Source organism: Ovis aries, chromosome 4 (genome assembly GCF_016772045.2).
Source record: "Ovis aries strain OAR_USU_Benz2616 breed Rambouillet chromosome 4, ARS-UI_Ramb_v3.0, whole genome shotgun sequence".
In the NCBI taxonomy this organism is placed as follows: Eukaryota; Metazoa; Chordata; class Mammalia; order Artiodactyla; family Bovidae; genus Ovis; species Ovis aries.
This window is the reverse complement of record NC_056057.1, coordinates 90,884,345-90,900,915: the sequence shown is the minus strand read 5'-3', so window position 1 is coordinate 90,900,915 and position 16,571 is coordinate 90,884,345. Positions and strand designations below refer to the sequence as shown.

The following is a 16,571-nucleotide window of genomic DNA, read 5'->3' as shown; positions in this document are numbered from 1 at the left end:
TTTCATATCTTTTATTTGTTGATATAGTTGGTATATAGAAAAAACAAGTAGCAACATTAGATCTATGAGTTAAGTACCTTCTCTGTTATAACCCACTGTGCCATTGTTCTATAGAGATGTAACTTTAGTGCTTTAAGGAGATGCAGATTAAAGAAAAACACTTCAGGGGAAACGAGATTAACATTCATTAAGGAAGAGAGCCAAAAGGTGTTAGCAAGCCTCTTGGCCAGAAGATAATGTAAATCACCTGAGACCTTTTGTATGCAGAAAGATGTACAGAAAGGGTCAGGACTGCTGGCCCTGCATGACTCTGTATCTTCCATCATGTAAAATTTAGGGTATATAGTAGTTTGGATGTTAGCAACACTAGACTTTTGAGTTAATTACTTTTCTTTTGTTATATATCACTGCACTCCTCTTGTGTCCTTGCTATGTAAGAATGTAACTTTATTTAGTGTTTTCTGAGGGTGGCACCAGACTTTGGGAAGATCAACACAAATAAGTCTTCTGGTTGACAAACCCTTATCAGAAAAAAGGCTGTAAAATGTTAATTAGCCCTCTGGCCAGAAGATGATGTAAATCACCTAAGGCTTGTGTATACAATTAGGTATGCAGAGAGAAAGCCTGGTTTTGATAAGAGTCTGGGCTGCTAAAGCTGCATAGCTTTGTATTACCCATTGATCTCTATGTACAATCAAAAAGGTATAAAAGGCCTTTCTAGACAGTAGAGGCCAGGCAAGTCATTGGAAGGACTGGTTTCCCCTGTGTCTCCTCTTTACTCTAATTTCAGGCTGAATTCCCATCTGGGGCGTGGAGGCTCGCCATGTCTACTTACTTGTCCCGGCTTCTAAGATCCGTAAGAGAGAGAGCCCAAGGCAGGGCACTCTCCAATATTCAAACGGACGCCGGTGGCCTAACGTAGATGGTGCAAGCTCCTTGTCTGGAACTTTATTGGCTTTCCACGTAAACCAAGTTATTCAGCCTCTTTTCTCCACTTAATTTTCCTACTACACTATTTCTTCCTAATCTAACCTTATATTAATAAATAAATAAGTTTTTTCCTTGCCTATTCCATCTCCCCTTCGAATCACCCTGGATCCACTGGGGCTGGACCCCAGCAAACAGCAAACCCTTTTATATTGGCTTTCAGAAGATGCATAAAGGAAGCATTACTCTGAAAGCCACTTGCTGTCAGAGTGAGCTGGATGCTGAAACTGTAAAGAGCATTCTAGCTGAGTACAAAGTTCATAATGCTGACGTGACCATGGCAATACCACAGGGAATTACTTCACTGATGAGGTGGAAAGAAGCAATTTATATCCTCTGTAACTGTGTGATAGTTAAATAAGATTGATCAGATCTCCCCTGAGATATTATATATCATCTATAAGAAGTCTCACTGTACCCACCTCTGCCCATCACTGGGATTTTGATAAATTGTTGGAAAAGATCTGGTAGTATCTGAAATTTGTGAGGACTTAGGCCAAACCCAAAGGCCAGTTCCCAGATTAAACATACCCAGTTCAATGTTACCTTACCCAGGACCACAATGGAGGATTGCTGCTGAAAATTAATGAAAATATTACCAAAGAATTTAAATATGTTCCAGTCTGTGTTTTCTCTGTGAGAGACACACACAAAAATGGTTAATGGTTGGGAAATAAGAATGTCATTCTGACATGTAAACCTTCTCTTTCCCCATGTTCTGTGCCAACCACTACAGCTTTCCCCATGACCAAGAAGCCTACCCCAAAACCATTCTGGATTTGGATCAGGATTCATAGGAGGGAGATGGAGGCACCCAAACTGGAACTTCATTTATCTTCATGTCATCTTGTACTTGGAACTGCAAGAAGGGCCAGGTTGAAAAAAAAATATTCATTAAGATTTATTTATTTATTATTTATCTATTTGATGATTTATAATTAAGATGGTCATAGGATCATAAACATTTTTGAAATCTTGTTCAGGGCATGAGTATGCAAATCTGCAAATATGTAAACAAGGACACTTTAACTAAGGTGAGGCTAATGAATGTTTAATGAATTCTTGAGCGACATAACCTTTCAGTGATGGTGCTATCTCTGATTTTCATGCTTGCATATAAGATACATCAGTAATTACTTATTTAAACTTTCATCTGTCATCATTTAATTAGTGGAAATAAAGACAAACATGAATACATTAAATTATTGGAAAAATGACAAAATATTATAAATACCAAAAAGAAAAAAATTGTGAAAGCTCATTTAAGACCACTTCTGTTATTTTATAAATATCTGTATTTACAGAGCTATATTAAGATAAATATCAGCTTTATGAAAACCCAGATATTTCCTGTTGACTTCTGAATATGATTGATAGGAACTGCTACAAAACAGAAGAAAAGGTAAATCCTTAAAATATTCAATTTTGGAATGTGTCCATGACCTTTTGTGCCCTGTGCCAACGTGATGAATTGTTCATAGAACACTGATAACAGTGTGACACATAAGGCTTATACACAAGAAATCACTGAACTGGGAAATGGAAGATTGTAATTCTCATTTTGGCTCTGTCATTACCTTTTGACCTTAGTCAATTCATTCATTCATTCATTCAACAAAATCTTGGGAAATTTCTCCCATGTGCTATGCACTGTACCAAGGAATGGGATGTAGCAATTAACAAAATGTCCCCAAACTCATAAAACTTACAATACAATCATTTAACTTCTATTCATTTACTTTCTAGTCAAGACACAATTTTTTTTTTAGTCTCGAGTGTTTTCATTTTTAAATGAAAGAATTGGGTATTTATAATATCCTATCCTGAGTCCTTATCAATAAAACACATGTTTTCATATGTTCTTCATAATAATTATAGGTTGTCCTGTTGCAAAGTTCTTATGTGACCACTAGCAACTGTTTCTTGAGCCAACTGGTATTCTGTAATATGTCAGATGCTATCAGGGTACTCACTAAACAATGCACATGTCCATTCCATCACCTGAACTAACTCAGAGCATTCCAACCAGTGTGAATGGGCTGTGGGAGTGGGAGATGATTGTAGTTCCCTCCAGCTTTAGAGTAGTCTGATAAGGATATGCTAGGTTAGAGTAACTGGCTTGTGATCTCCTAAAGGAAACACCCTCATATATCTCCTTTATTGTATTGTATACGTATTTCATTTTCTAGGTATACCATGATGTGAAAGAAATTGGGAAGTATTACTCTACCCAACAAATTTGCAAAATAAAAATGCAAATATTACAAAGTATTAAAGAAAAAAGCAAATATAAGAGCAGAAAAAAATTAGGAAGTAGTTACTGTCAAGTTCTAAATGTCTTTTACAGCACCAAAACTAATTTAATATTATCTACATAAAATTGGAACCAACAGATATTAGACTGTTTCAGAGAATACAAAACTATACATAATTATGCCATCAAATCTAAAGTGAAGGAATAAGTAGCATCTTTTGTCAGAAGTCTCAAGCTATAAATTAATTATTTCAGTTTATGAAGCAATGTCCACTTCCCCTTTTTAAAATATGTTTATAAATAATCATTCTCTAAAAGTGTTTATAAATAATCATTCTCTAAAAGTGTTATAAATAGCCTCTATGTTTATAAAGTTGAAAAATATACATTACCAAATCTAAATTCCACTGATTACATCCCTTTCAACCTAAAGAATAATAATAATTATTTTGTTTTACTTTACAATATTGTATTGGTTTTGCCATACATCAACATGAATCTGCCACAGGTATACATGTGTTCCCCATCCTGAACCACTGCCCCCTCCCCGTACCATCCCTCTAGGTCGTCTCAGTGCACCAGCCCCAAGCATCCAGTATCATGCATCGAACCTGGACTGGCAATTCTTTTTATATATGATATTATACATGTTTCAATGCCATTCTCCCTAATCATCCCACCCTCTCCTTCTCCCACAGAGTCCAAAAGACTGTTCTATACATCTGTGTCTCTTTTGCTGTCTCACATACAGGGTTATTGTTACCATCTTTCTAAATTCCATATATATGTGTTAGTATACTGTATTGGTGTTTTTCTTTCTGGCTTACTTCACTCTATATAATAGGCTCCAGTTTCATCCACCTCATTAGAACTGATTCAAATGTATTCTTTTTAATGGCTGTGTAATACTCCATTATGTATATGTACCACAGCTTTCTTATCCATTCATCTGCTGATGGACATCTAGGTTGCTTCCATGTCCTGGCTATTATAAACAGTGCTGTGGATAATTATTTTTAAAGCTTTCTTATTCTGACTTAAATATAAGTAAATAAATTGGGTCAGAGCCCTGATTTATATAAGAACTCCTGTCGGTCCTACCTACCATCCCTCAAGTTGCTCAAATCTGTCCACCTGCAATGTCTGTCTTTCATGTCTATCATCCAGTCCACCTCCCCATTGTTTCCAGAATGCTTCTCTGTACTCTGCAAAGCGATTTTAAGGATCCACTTTGCCTATAGAAATGGCTTTCACTGAAGGATAAATATGCAAGCTACTATAGCCTCAAAACTGTTTTAGGGAGGGATTTGTATGTTTTTCAAGTAGATTTTATTTAAGAATTAATGACACTGGTCAGCTTTCTAAAGTCAAAGTTCTTTGATATGGCACCCAAAGTCCTTCTTGATATGCCCTCAGCGTTTCTCTTTAGTCTTTTCTCTTGTTATCCATATTGGAAATGGATAGTAAACTGTCTGCATGCATGCATGCTTGATTACTTCAGTCCTGTCCGACTCTTTGTAACTCTATGGACTATAGCTCACTAGGCTCCTCTGTCCATGGAATTCTCCAGGAAGAATATTGGATTGAGTTGCCATGCCCTTTTCCAGAGGATCTTCCAGACTCAGGGACTGAACCCACGTCTCCTGTGTCTCCTGCATTGCAGGTGGATTCTTTGCCCACTAAACTACCTGGGAAGCCCAACGTGGTCTACATGTGTGCTAAGTACATACCAAGTCACTTCAGTCGTGTCCAACTCTTTGTGACCCTATGGACTGAACCCCCCCCAGGCTCCTCTATCCATGGGATTCTCAGGCAAGAATACTGGAGTGGGTTGCCATTCTGTCCTCCAGGGGGCCTTCCTGACCGAGGAATCAAACCTGGGCCTCGTGTCTCCTGCATTGGCAGGCAGGTTCTTTACCACTAGTGCCACCTGGGAAGCCCCAGCTCTGTCTTCAGTTCCCCCCAAATATTGGTGCATCAAATGCTGGTGTATTTAAACATTCCTTTCCTTTGCTTATGATATCTTCCACCTGCACTTGTCACATCCTTCAAGTACACTTTTCTGATCTTCACAGATAAAGTTAATCACTCCACTCCCTCCACGTTTTACATCTGCTGCTCTTACAACATAGAGATAAAAGTGTGCTTCTGTCCACCTTATCTGCTAAATAGGATCTCTCTGAGTACAGACATGAATTGTGGATTGTGTCTTATTCAACCAATGTAAGTCCAAGCATATTAAGTACACAGTAGTTATAAATTAAAGGAAAATCTTTCCTATGATGTTTTTAATAATATTCATTGAACCTCTAGAAGCCAAATTATAGCTGAGGAGCCTTGAAAGATAATATGATGTCAACCTTGAAAAAATGTTTTCAACTCCTTACAAAATTAAAAACAGTTTAGTTCTGTGTAGTGAAGAAAAGGTTTGATGTTACAATGCCTATATTCAAAAGTCCTTATTCATTTCAGTAATGACTATGAACCGGGCAGTGTGCTAGGTACTGAGACTGAAAGATGAATAAGAAAGAATCACTAGAACCTTCAGTTCAAAATTATATCCAATCATCTATACTAGTTTCTGGCAGGAAATGAATGTGAACTGGTATTTTTCAATATTTAGTTAATATTATATCTTGACTTTGTTTCACAAAATAGACTCGCCCTGCAGTCACATGGCATGTGCTTTAAGATTCTGAGAAAAATTATTTTAGACCTAAACTCTATACCTATCTATAACAGGGAAGCCATCCCGAAAGGGAGTTCCCGGCAGTGCTAGTTTACATCATCTTTTTAAAAAGAAAGCAGTTTAAAGAGAGATTCTCATTCTCAATATGTTCCAGGAAAAACAAGTGTCAGTATTTCTTCTGAATGCACTAACATGGGTCATATGCCACTTTCTGAATCAATCATTCTGGCCAAGAGAATAAAATGGTTAATGGGCCAGACTTAGGTTATATCTGTGTGCCTGGGAAAAGAGTACTAAGGGTAAGATGTCAATCACATCTGAACCAGATTGAGACTGGGCTCTTCCAAATATAATCAAGTCAGCTGTATAAAAAGAAAGAGAAAAAGATGCTGAAAATCAAACAACACAAGTCTGTTATAGAGTAAGAAGAGAGAAAACCTCCAAATCACATGAATCTATGCTCAGCCTTCAGCATTATTCCTCACTAAGAATGTGAAAACTGTTGCGGTTCCAGGTACAGTAGTTTATAAAAACAGGTGTGACCTCACCAACTTCAGGAAAATGCGTGGAAACTCCCAGGCATCCATGAGCCACATGTTGAGAGCCACTGCTATGGATAATGCTTCCTAAATTTTGATGTCTTACATTAATCTCTTAGGAATTCTGTGGAGGTTGTGATTTGGTTGGTCTGGGATGGAACCTAAGATTCTTCATTTCTAACAAGCTTCCAGGCAATGTTAATGCTGATGGTCCATGAATCACTTTTTGAGTAGCAAAATTTAAGCAATGAGGACATAATCAATTCTCTTGAATCCAGAGTCAGAGAATTCATGACTGGTTTACCCTGTTGTTGTTCTCTGTATATCTATTATTCTCTTTCTCTACACTGCCATCACAATGTCAGTTTTGTTCTAAGACTGATTTCACTCTTCAATTATGGGATGTCTTTTAAGAAACATCTGAGCTTTATACTTCTCTCACTGATGTCCAGCTGGTAAAAGCACTTCCAACCCAAAGGCTTCAGTGTACACTTCTGAACCTCTTAAACTAATTTTTGTAGCCAGAAAAATGCCATGTGTGATTGGCTCAGAGCTTGCTTGGCTCAGAGCTGGGGTCTGTGAGTCATTCACTGTGTTGGGGGTAGATGATTTATTCTAATTAATTGAAAAGCTAAATGGTGAGGTATAACATTGACCAACAAATTTTGCTTAAATTAGCATAAAAAATAAAAGGGTGAATTATATAAACATTGCTTTACTTCAGTCACTTGTCCAACTCTTTGCGACCCCATGGACTGCAGCATGCCAGGCCTCCCTGACCAACACCAGACCCTGAAGCCTGTTCAAACTCATGTCCATCAAGTGGTGATACCATCCAACCATCTCATCTTCTGTCATCTCCTTCTCTTCCCACCTTCAATCTTTTCCAGCATCAGGGTCTTTTCAAATAAGTTAGTTCTTCACATCAGGTGGCCAAAGTACTGGAATTCCAGCTTCAGCATCAGTCTTTCCAATTAATAGTCAGGATTGGTTTCTTTTAGGATTGACTGGTTTGATCTCCTTACTGTCTGAGGGAATCTCAAAAGTCTTCTCCAATACCGCAATTCAAAAGCATCAATTCTTTGGTGCTCAGCTTTCTTTATACTTCAACTCTCACATTCATACATGACTACTGGAAAAACCACAGCTTTTACTAGATGGACCTTTGTTGGCAAAGTAAAGCCTCTGCTTTTTAATATACTGTCTAGGTTGGTCATAACTTTTCTTCCAAGGAGGGAATATGAAAAATAAATGTGGAAATTACAACACCAAAAAGGAAGGAATAGGAAGAACCAAAAAAATGAGTGTTAAATAAATAGATAATAATTAATTTCCAGTAATAATTAAAGTGCTGGAAATGGAGCAATGATTAAAATAATGGAGTTAGAACTTTTTCTAATGTTTAAGAACAGAGGGGTCTCCCGCAGGCCGATTCTTTACCATCTGAGCCACAAGGGACGCCCTAAAATACAACTGTCAATCAAAAAATCAACAAAAGAGGGGAAATAACAAAAAATTAAAAGAGATGAATGAGATTTACTTATTATAACCACAGACTTTTACATTATATTAAAATATTTTACATGACAGAAACTTTGAAATATGAAGCAATAGGAACAGAGGAAACATGAAAAGAATAAAATGAAAATGTATGGCCAGTGCCATTGTTATGAACCTATATTTGTAGACACACATATAGTCATGAACATGTAGATGTGCAAATATATATAGTTATAAAATATATGTGTAAAATGTTTCAGAAATGAGACATAAACACAAGCTAATGAGTGGGTTGAAGCTGCAGGGATTCTGGATACCCAAGCTAAAGCAGAAGGCGAGAGCAGGAAACATAATTCCCATGGAACTACAAGAAAATTAAAATGTTTCACAATATCAGGTAGCCAGAGTTAACAAAAAGATGAGGGGAAAGCCTGCTGGAACTTGAGTCTGAACCTTTAAAAGATATCACAGACTTTTTTACAAAGAGCCTCAGAGTAAATATCTTAGGCTTTGTGGGCCTTCTGTTTTTGAACAAGTCTTTAAAAATATAAAAATATATTTTTAGTTCAAAGGCCATGCAAAACTGAAAGTGACCTACCAGCAGCAGTTTCTGATCCTGTTTTATAAGAAGTTGTGAGCGTAGATGAGGTGAGAGGATGGAGAGGCAGCCATCTGACCAGATACTAAGCCAAGTTGCCCTTGTCCTGGAGGATAAACCTGAAATAATCACAGTATCTCTGTCACACCACTTCTAATTTCCCATCTCTCCTCTCCTCCTTTTCCTCATCCTCTCACCCCTTCTCCTCTTCTTTCAAGATGTTTCCAATTTTCCTTTGGCTAAAAAAAATCCAAATAAAATTATTTGTCTTCTAAAATTTAATATTAAACAAAAATTTAAAAATAAAAAAAATTACTTGCTTTCTGAGTCCCTTGGAGGTCAAATAATCACATACGTATCAGTGGCCAAGAAGGTAAAAGCAAAGTACTTAATGGGATTCCCAGGAATTTTAGAAGGTATAATTATAGCTGACATGCTACACAGGCATTTGCTTTTTTCACTTCCCTTTCATCCTCAATATCACAAATGCATGTAAGTACAAGAGTCCTCTGGAGTATTTGAGGATGAAAATCACAAGGTAACAACGGGGAAACAGATTTGAAAGAAGTTTATACATCTATGATATCATGGATAGCTTGTATCTTTTGTGAGGAAAAAAAAAGATATTTGATGAAACCCTTGCAGCTGGTATGATCCATTGATGTTTTCTCTACCACTGACTCCATTACAGAACCAAAAGCAATAATAACTGATGCACCACTGCAGTGTCATCAAGAGGACTGAAACATTCTTATGAGACATTAGTAGGCTCTAGTCTGAAGCAAAGATCCTGGTAAAAGTAATAACAATTTTCTAAATCCTCCAAAGGAAAAGTGCAATTAAAAGAGAGGAAAGGGAATGAGAAGGACGTGTAGGTAGAGAAAGGAAGGAAATGAGAGAAAAGGCTCAAAATACAATCAAATATATCAGCGTGCAAAGCTTAGAATGCTCATAAAGAAAGCCAGCTGTCAGAATAAAAATCAGAACATGAATTTACTATATATTTTATTAGAAAAAAACAGATAACTTTAAAAATAACAATGTTAGCTATTCACAAACATAAAGGCCTAATATCCATGAAATGCAAATATAACATTTTAAATGAGAAAAAATGAAAATGACAAACAGGTTACAAAATGACACATGTAGAATGATGACGAAATTGTGAAAACACACAAGGTGGTATATTCATTGTGAATAAGTACATGCAAAGTAATAGCCTGATTTATGCACAGGTTTGATGAATAAATTCAAGTGGGTTGCTGTTTCTGAGAGAAGGGGAGGAAGGGAAATGTTGACAAGTTGACAAATGGTCTGCAGGGGGTTTCAGTAGCATGTTATGCATTATTTTATTTAAAATTTTTTAAATTAAGAATAGAAGAATGATGGGATTTCTCTTTTTTTTTTTTTGACCCACCTCCTAGAATAATGAAAATAAAAACAAAAATAAACAAATGGGACCTAATGAACTTAAAAGCTTTGGCATGGCAAAGGAAACCATAAATGATATGAGAAGATAACCCTCAGAATGGGAGAACACATTTGCAAATGAAGCAACCGACAAGGTATTAATCTCCAAAATACAGTGCAAACAACTCATGCAGCTCTCTCTCTCTCTCTATATATATATATATACATATAAAAATTTTAAAAAATAGAAGGCTTAAATAGACATTTCTCCAAAGAAGACATACAGATGGCCAACAAACACATGGAAACATGCTCAGCATCACTAATTATTAGAAAATGCAAATCAAAACCACAATGAGGTATCACCTCTCACCGGTCAGAATGGCCGTCACCAAAATATCCACAAACAATAAGCACTGGAGATGGTATGGAGAAAAGGGAACCCTTTTACATTGTTGGTGGGGATGTAAATTGATGCAAGCACTGCTGCTGCTGCTGCTAAGTTGCGTTAGTAGTGTCCGACTCTGTGCGACCCCATAGACGGCAGCCCACCAGGCTCCCCCATCCCTGGGATTCTTCAGGCAAGAATACTTGAGTGAGTTGCCATTTCCTTCTCCAATGCATGAAAGTGAAAAGTGAAAGTGAAGTCGCTGAGTCGTGTCAGACTCTTAGCGACCCTATGGGCTGCAGCCTACCAGGCTCCTCCGTCCATGGGATTTTCCAGGCAAGAGTGCTGGAGTGGAAGGCCAGTGCCTTCTCCAGATACAACCACTAAGGAGAACCATATGGAGGTTCCTTAAAAAAAAAAAAAAAACTAAACTAAAAATAGAACTATACATATGACCCAGAAATCCCACTCCTGATCATGTACTTAGACAAAACCAGGTTCAAAAAGATCCATGAACCCTAATGTTCATTGCAGCACTATTTACAATAGCTAGAACATGGAAACAAATGTCCATCAAAAGAGGAATGGATAAATATGTGATACAATGGGCTTTTCTTCTGGCTCTGTGGTAAAGAATCCGCCTGCCAATGCAGGAGACACAGATTCAATCTCTGGGGCAGGAAGATCCCCTGGAGAAGGAAATGGCAACCCACTCCAGTATTCTAGCCTGAGAAATTCCGTTGTCAAAGGAGCCTGGGCTACAGTCCATGGGGTCACAAAAGAGTCAGACATGACTTAGCACCCAAACAATAACAAAAGCAACGTATATATAGTGGAATATTACTCAGCCATAAAAAGGAAAGAAATTGTGCAATTTGCAGAGACTTGGAGAGACCTAGCAGAGAAGGCATTGGAACCCTACTCCAGTACTCTTGCCTGGAAAATCCATGGACGAAGGAGCCTGGTAGGCTGCAGTCCATGGGGTCGCTAAGAGTCAGACACGACTGAGTGACTTCAGTTTCACTTTTCACTTTCATGCATTGGAGAAGGAAATGGCAACCCACTCCAGTGTTCTTGCCTGGAGAATCCCAGGGTCGGGGAACCCTGGTTGGTTGCCGTCTATGGGGTCGCACAGAGCTGGACAGGACTGAAGCGATTTAGCAGCAGCAGCAGCAGCAGCAGCAGGAGAGACCTGGAGACTGCCATATAGAGTGAAGTAAGTCAGAAAGAGAAAAACAAATATATAATATCACTTATATATAGAATCTAGAAAAGTGATAGGGATGAACTTATTTGCAAAGCAGAAGTAGAGAATGGACTTACGGGTATGGGGGCAAGGGGTGGAATGAACTGACAGAATGGTATTGACATATATACACTACTATGTATAATAATTGAGGCTGAATCAAATCAAATTTTTAGAGCCAGCTGCCAAAGGAAATATAAGACAAAAACAAGTTAAATTAATTCCAAGGAAGCAAACAAAAATCCAAAATCCAGTTGCTAAAAGCAACTGATTTAGTTTTTACAACAAGCAGTAGTATACAGAGAGAAAAAGGAGGGGAGAGTTGGGAGAAGTAGAGCAGTGGGAAGAACTGATCTATATTTTTCAAGAGTCTTAAGACACATTAATTTGACATATTGATGTTAACTAAAACAATAGTAAAAAGACATTCTAATGAGTCATGCAGAGTTGAATTAGATAGTAGTAGCAATAACAAAGGTTAGATAATGCAGTGTCATAAAATCTTGATAACTGGGTGGTGGATATAGAGGATTGTTTGTTATTTTCAGTACATTCTTGTATTGAGTTTTAAATAAAATACATCTTAATAGAGTACTTTCCTAAAATATCAATGCATGTTAGAAAATATAATAAAATGGTCTAGGTTTTTAGCAAAAACTATTAACAGCAAATATCTAGGAATAAATGCAAAGAATACATAATAAATTTTTAAATTTTATTAAAAATTTTAAATGTCTAAAACAAAACTTGAATAAAGAGTTTCAGGTTCCTAGCTACAAAAGTAGGATATTATAAAGATGTTGATTCTACCTATAATACTGCCATTCCTATAAATATCCCAAAGGACTTTGTATCAAATAACAAAAATGATAGCAAATTTTTCTGAAATGATAATATAATGGAAGGATGATATAATAATATAATAATATCTAATATATATTGTATTATATATTATATAATATATAATAATGTATTATATAATAATAATATAGTAGAAGAATATAATAAAGTAATATAAATGGAAGAAAAAAGAAAGATAATTTTGAAAATTGCATCAGATGATAACAATCTTAAACTTCCAGATATTTTAAAATTTAGTAAATAGACTGCAGAGGGCACACATTAGAGAAACATTAATAGAATCAGATAGAAAGTACAGAAACAGATTTCCTTAGCATTTTTTTAAAGTGGCATTTTTAACTCTCAGTATAAGATTGGATGATTAAACAACTCTTTTTTAACAGCTGGTCAAATTCTTAGGAAATGATTAAGTTAAACCCCTTTCTTACTCTATTTCAGTTCAGTTCAGTCGCTCAGTCGTGTCCAACTCTTTGCGACCCCATGAATCGCAGCACGCCAGGCCTCCCTGTCCATCACCAACTCCCGGAGTTCACTCAGACTCACATCCATCGAGTCCGTGATGCCATCCAGCCATCTCATCCTCAGTCGTCCCCTTCTCCTCCTGCCCCCAATCCCTCCCAGCATCAGAGTCTTTTCCAATGAGTCAACTCTTCGCATGAGGTGGCCAAAGTACTGGAGTTTCAGCTTTAGCATCATTCCTTCCAAAGAACACCCAGGGCTGATCTCCTTTACAATGAACTGATTGGATCTCCTTGCAGTCCAAGGGACTCTCAAGAGTCTTCTCCAACACCACAGTTCAAAAGCATCAATTCTTCGGTGCTCAGCCTTCTTCACAGTCCAACTCTCACATCCATACATGACCACAGGAAAAACTATAGCCTTGACTAGATGGACCTTAGTCGGCAAATTAATGTCTCTGCTTTTGAATATGCGATCTAGGTTGGTCATAACTTTTCTTCCAAGGAGTAAGTATCTTTTAATTTCATTGCTGCAATCACCATCTGCAGTAATTTTGGAGCCCCCAAAAATAAAGTCTGACTGTTTCCACTGTTTCCCCATCTATTTGCCATGAAGTGATGGGACCGGATGCCATGATCTTCGTTTTCTGAATGTTGAGCTTTAAGACAACTTCTTTGCTCTCCTCTTTCACTTTCATCAAGAGGCTTTTTAGTTCCTCTTCACTTTCTGCCATAAGGGTGGTGTTATCTGCATATCTGAGGTTATTGATATTTCTCCTGGCAATCTTGATTCCAGCTTGTGCTTCTTCCAGTCCAGCGTTTCTCATGATGTAGTCTACATATAAGTTAAATAAGCAGGGTGACAGTATACAGCCTTGACATACTCCTTTTCCTATTTGGAACCAGTCTGTTGTTCCATGTCCAGTTCTAACTGGTTCTTCCTGACCTGCATACAGATTTCTCAAGAGGCAGGTTAGGTGGTCTGGTATTCCCATCTCTTTCAGAATTTTCCACAGTTTATTGTGGTAAATAATAAATAAGGGAACATTTCATGCAAGGATGAGCTTGATAAAGGACAGAAATGGTATGGACCTAACAGAAGCAGAAGATTTTAAGAAGAGGTGGGAAGAATACACAGAAGAACTGTACAAAAAAGATCTTCACGACCCAGATAATCATGATGATGTGATCACTAATCTAGAGCCAGACATCTTGGAAAGTGAAGTCAAGTGGGCCTTAGAAAGCATCACTACGAACAAAGCTAGTGGAGGTGATGGAATTCCAGTTGAGCTGTTTCAAATCCTGAAAGATGATGCTGTGAAAGTGCTGCAATCAATATGCCAGCAAATTTGGAAAACTCAGCAGTGGCCACAGGACTGGAAAAGGTTAGTTTTCATTCCAATTCCAAAGAAAGGAAACGCAAAAGAATGCTCAAACTACCGCACAATTGCACTCATCTCACATGCTAGTAGAGTAGTGCTCAAAATTCTCCAAGCCAGGCTTCAGCAATAAGTGAACCGTGAACTCCCTGATGTTCAAGCTGGTTTTAGAAAAGGCAGTGGAACCAGAGATCAAATTGCCAACATCCGCTGGATCATGGAAAAGGCAAGAGAGTCCCAGAAAAACATCTTACTCTATTTAGAGAAGCAAATTCCAAACTGCTGCTGCTAAGTCACTTCAGTCGTGTCCGACTCTGTGTGATCCCATAGACGGCAGCCCACCAGGCTCATCCATCCCTGGGATTCTCCAGGCAAGAACACTGGAGCGGGTTGCCATTTTCTTCTCCAATGCATGAAATCGAAAAGTGAAAGTGAAGTCGCTCTGTGGTGTCCGACCCTCAGTGACCCCATGGACTGCAGCCCACCAGGCTCCTCCGTCCATGGGATTTTCCAGGCAGGAGTACTGGAGTGGGGTGCCATTGCTTTCTCCAAAATTCCAAACACTTTCCAGTAAATTTAAAAAATACCCTCAAAATCTATACATTGCAAACAGAGGAAATTTAATACAGAGAATTAAATTTTCCTATGCTGAAAATGAATCAACAGCAGAAAGCTTTTATTACTCCTTTGTGATTGAAGGACAGAGGGTAGTGGCAATATTACCAGGGCCCAGGATCAAAGATAAAGGAGAAAAACACTGGGAAAATATTGTTGTGTTAACTCAAGTAACAATTTTAAACTTTAATATTCAAAAATTATAAAAATAATTTAAGCCTTAAAAAATGGGGGTAAATGGGTGCAACATACATAATGTATTTAATATATAAGTAACTTTAAAGATAATTTGCAGAAGAAGAAATGTAAATAACATTTTTATTGTTCGATTTTATATACTAGAAATAAAATAATGCAAGTTAAACCCAAGGTAAGCCTGTATTAGCTCAATAAATATCTAACTTATTTAAAAATCAATAAGCCAAAAAAAAAAAAAAGAATGTAGACCATATGCTACTTTTGCAATAGTAGATGTAGTTTTAGTTTTAAAGGTATATATATATTTACTCCTAGCCGAATACTGAATGCGGAAAACTGCAAGCCCACTTTGCAAGTATTAGAACATTTGTGGAAATAGAAACTAATGTATAAAAGTAGTTGGAGTTGTTGTATACACATATGAATGGACTGGGAGGATATCTTTACTAAGAGAAAGAAAATATCAAGTAAAACTATAATTCTAAGAATTGGATAAAATTATTTTGAAGAATTTTCAGCTTAGTTGGAATTCTTGCCACATAAAAGTGCTAAATCTATGCTTGTTGTGGAAGGCAAACATGTTATGTTGTTTTTTTAAACAAAACTCTACCAGTCAGAGTTCTTCATTGTAAGCAAGAGTGTTGAGCTCTGGCCAACCAAAAGAGAGGAGGAATTCGTAAAAGGACTTAGAGATAGTCCACAGAATCTGTTGGTATGCAGATAAGCAAGCTTGGAAAATAAGTAAAATCATGAGAGATCAAGAACAGAGTAACTGATTTCTTACTGCCTTCCTGTGGCTCATCGCTATGAGTGAACATTCAGCGCTGTTCCACTGGCCTCACAAGTACCCAGTCATCAATGCAAGAATGAATACGCATGGTGTCACCTTCTTTGCCTCATAACCTCAAAATTAAATATCTTTAGCTATGGCCCTAATACAGGCTTCCCAGGTGGTGCTAGTGTTAAAGGACCTCCCACCAATGCAGGAGACATAGGAGAGGCAGTTTCAATCCTTGGGTCGGGAAGATCTCCTGATGGAGGGCATGACAATCCACTCCGGCATTCTTGCCTGGAGAATCCCATGTACAGGGGAGCCTGGAGGGCTACAGTCCATAGGGTCACAAAGAATCAAACACAACTGTAATGACTTAGCACTCATGCACCTGTTTACTGGGTCATAAGGGCTAAGAAGTAGAGTTTCTTAGCCCTTACATACACTTCTCTTGACCCTTATGTATGCTTCTCTTGGTCCTTTCAAATCACCTGGTAGATATTCTAGATGAGCGCACACACACACACACACACACACACACACACACACACACACACACACATATGGTGTGCCAGAATCCTTATTAATCTATTTCTACTTACCTTTTACCTTAAGTTGAGATTGTACTGTGTTCAGTGTGCCCAACTCTTTGCAATTCCATGGACTGTAGCCCACCA

The 16,571-nt window shown here is 37.6% G+C and overlaps 1 pseudogene; it reads left to right on the top strand.

Annotated features, from left to right (window-relative positions):
• The window catches only part of LOC101102641 (developmentally-regulated GTP-binding protein 1-like), an 87,903-nt pseudogene that overhangs the window by 14,601 nt on the left and 56,731 nt on the right, over positions 1 to 16,571 (top strand).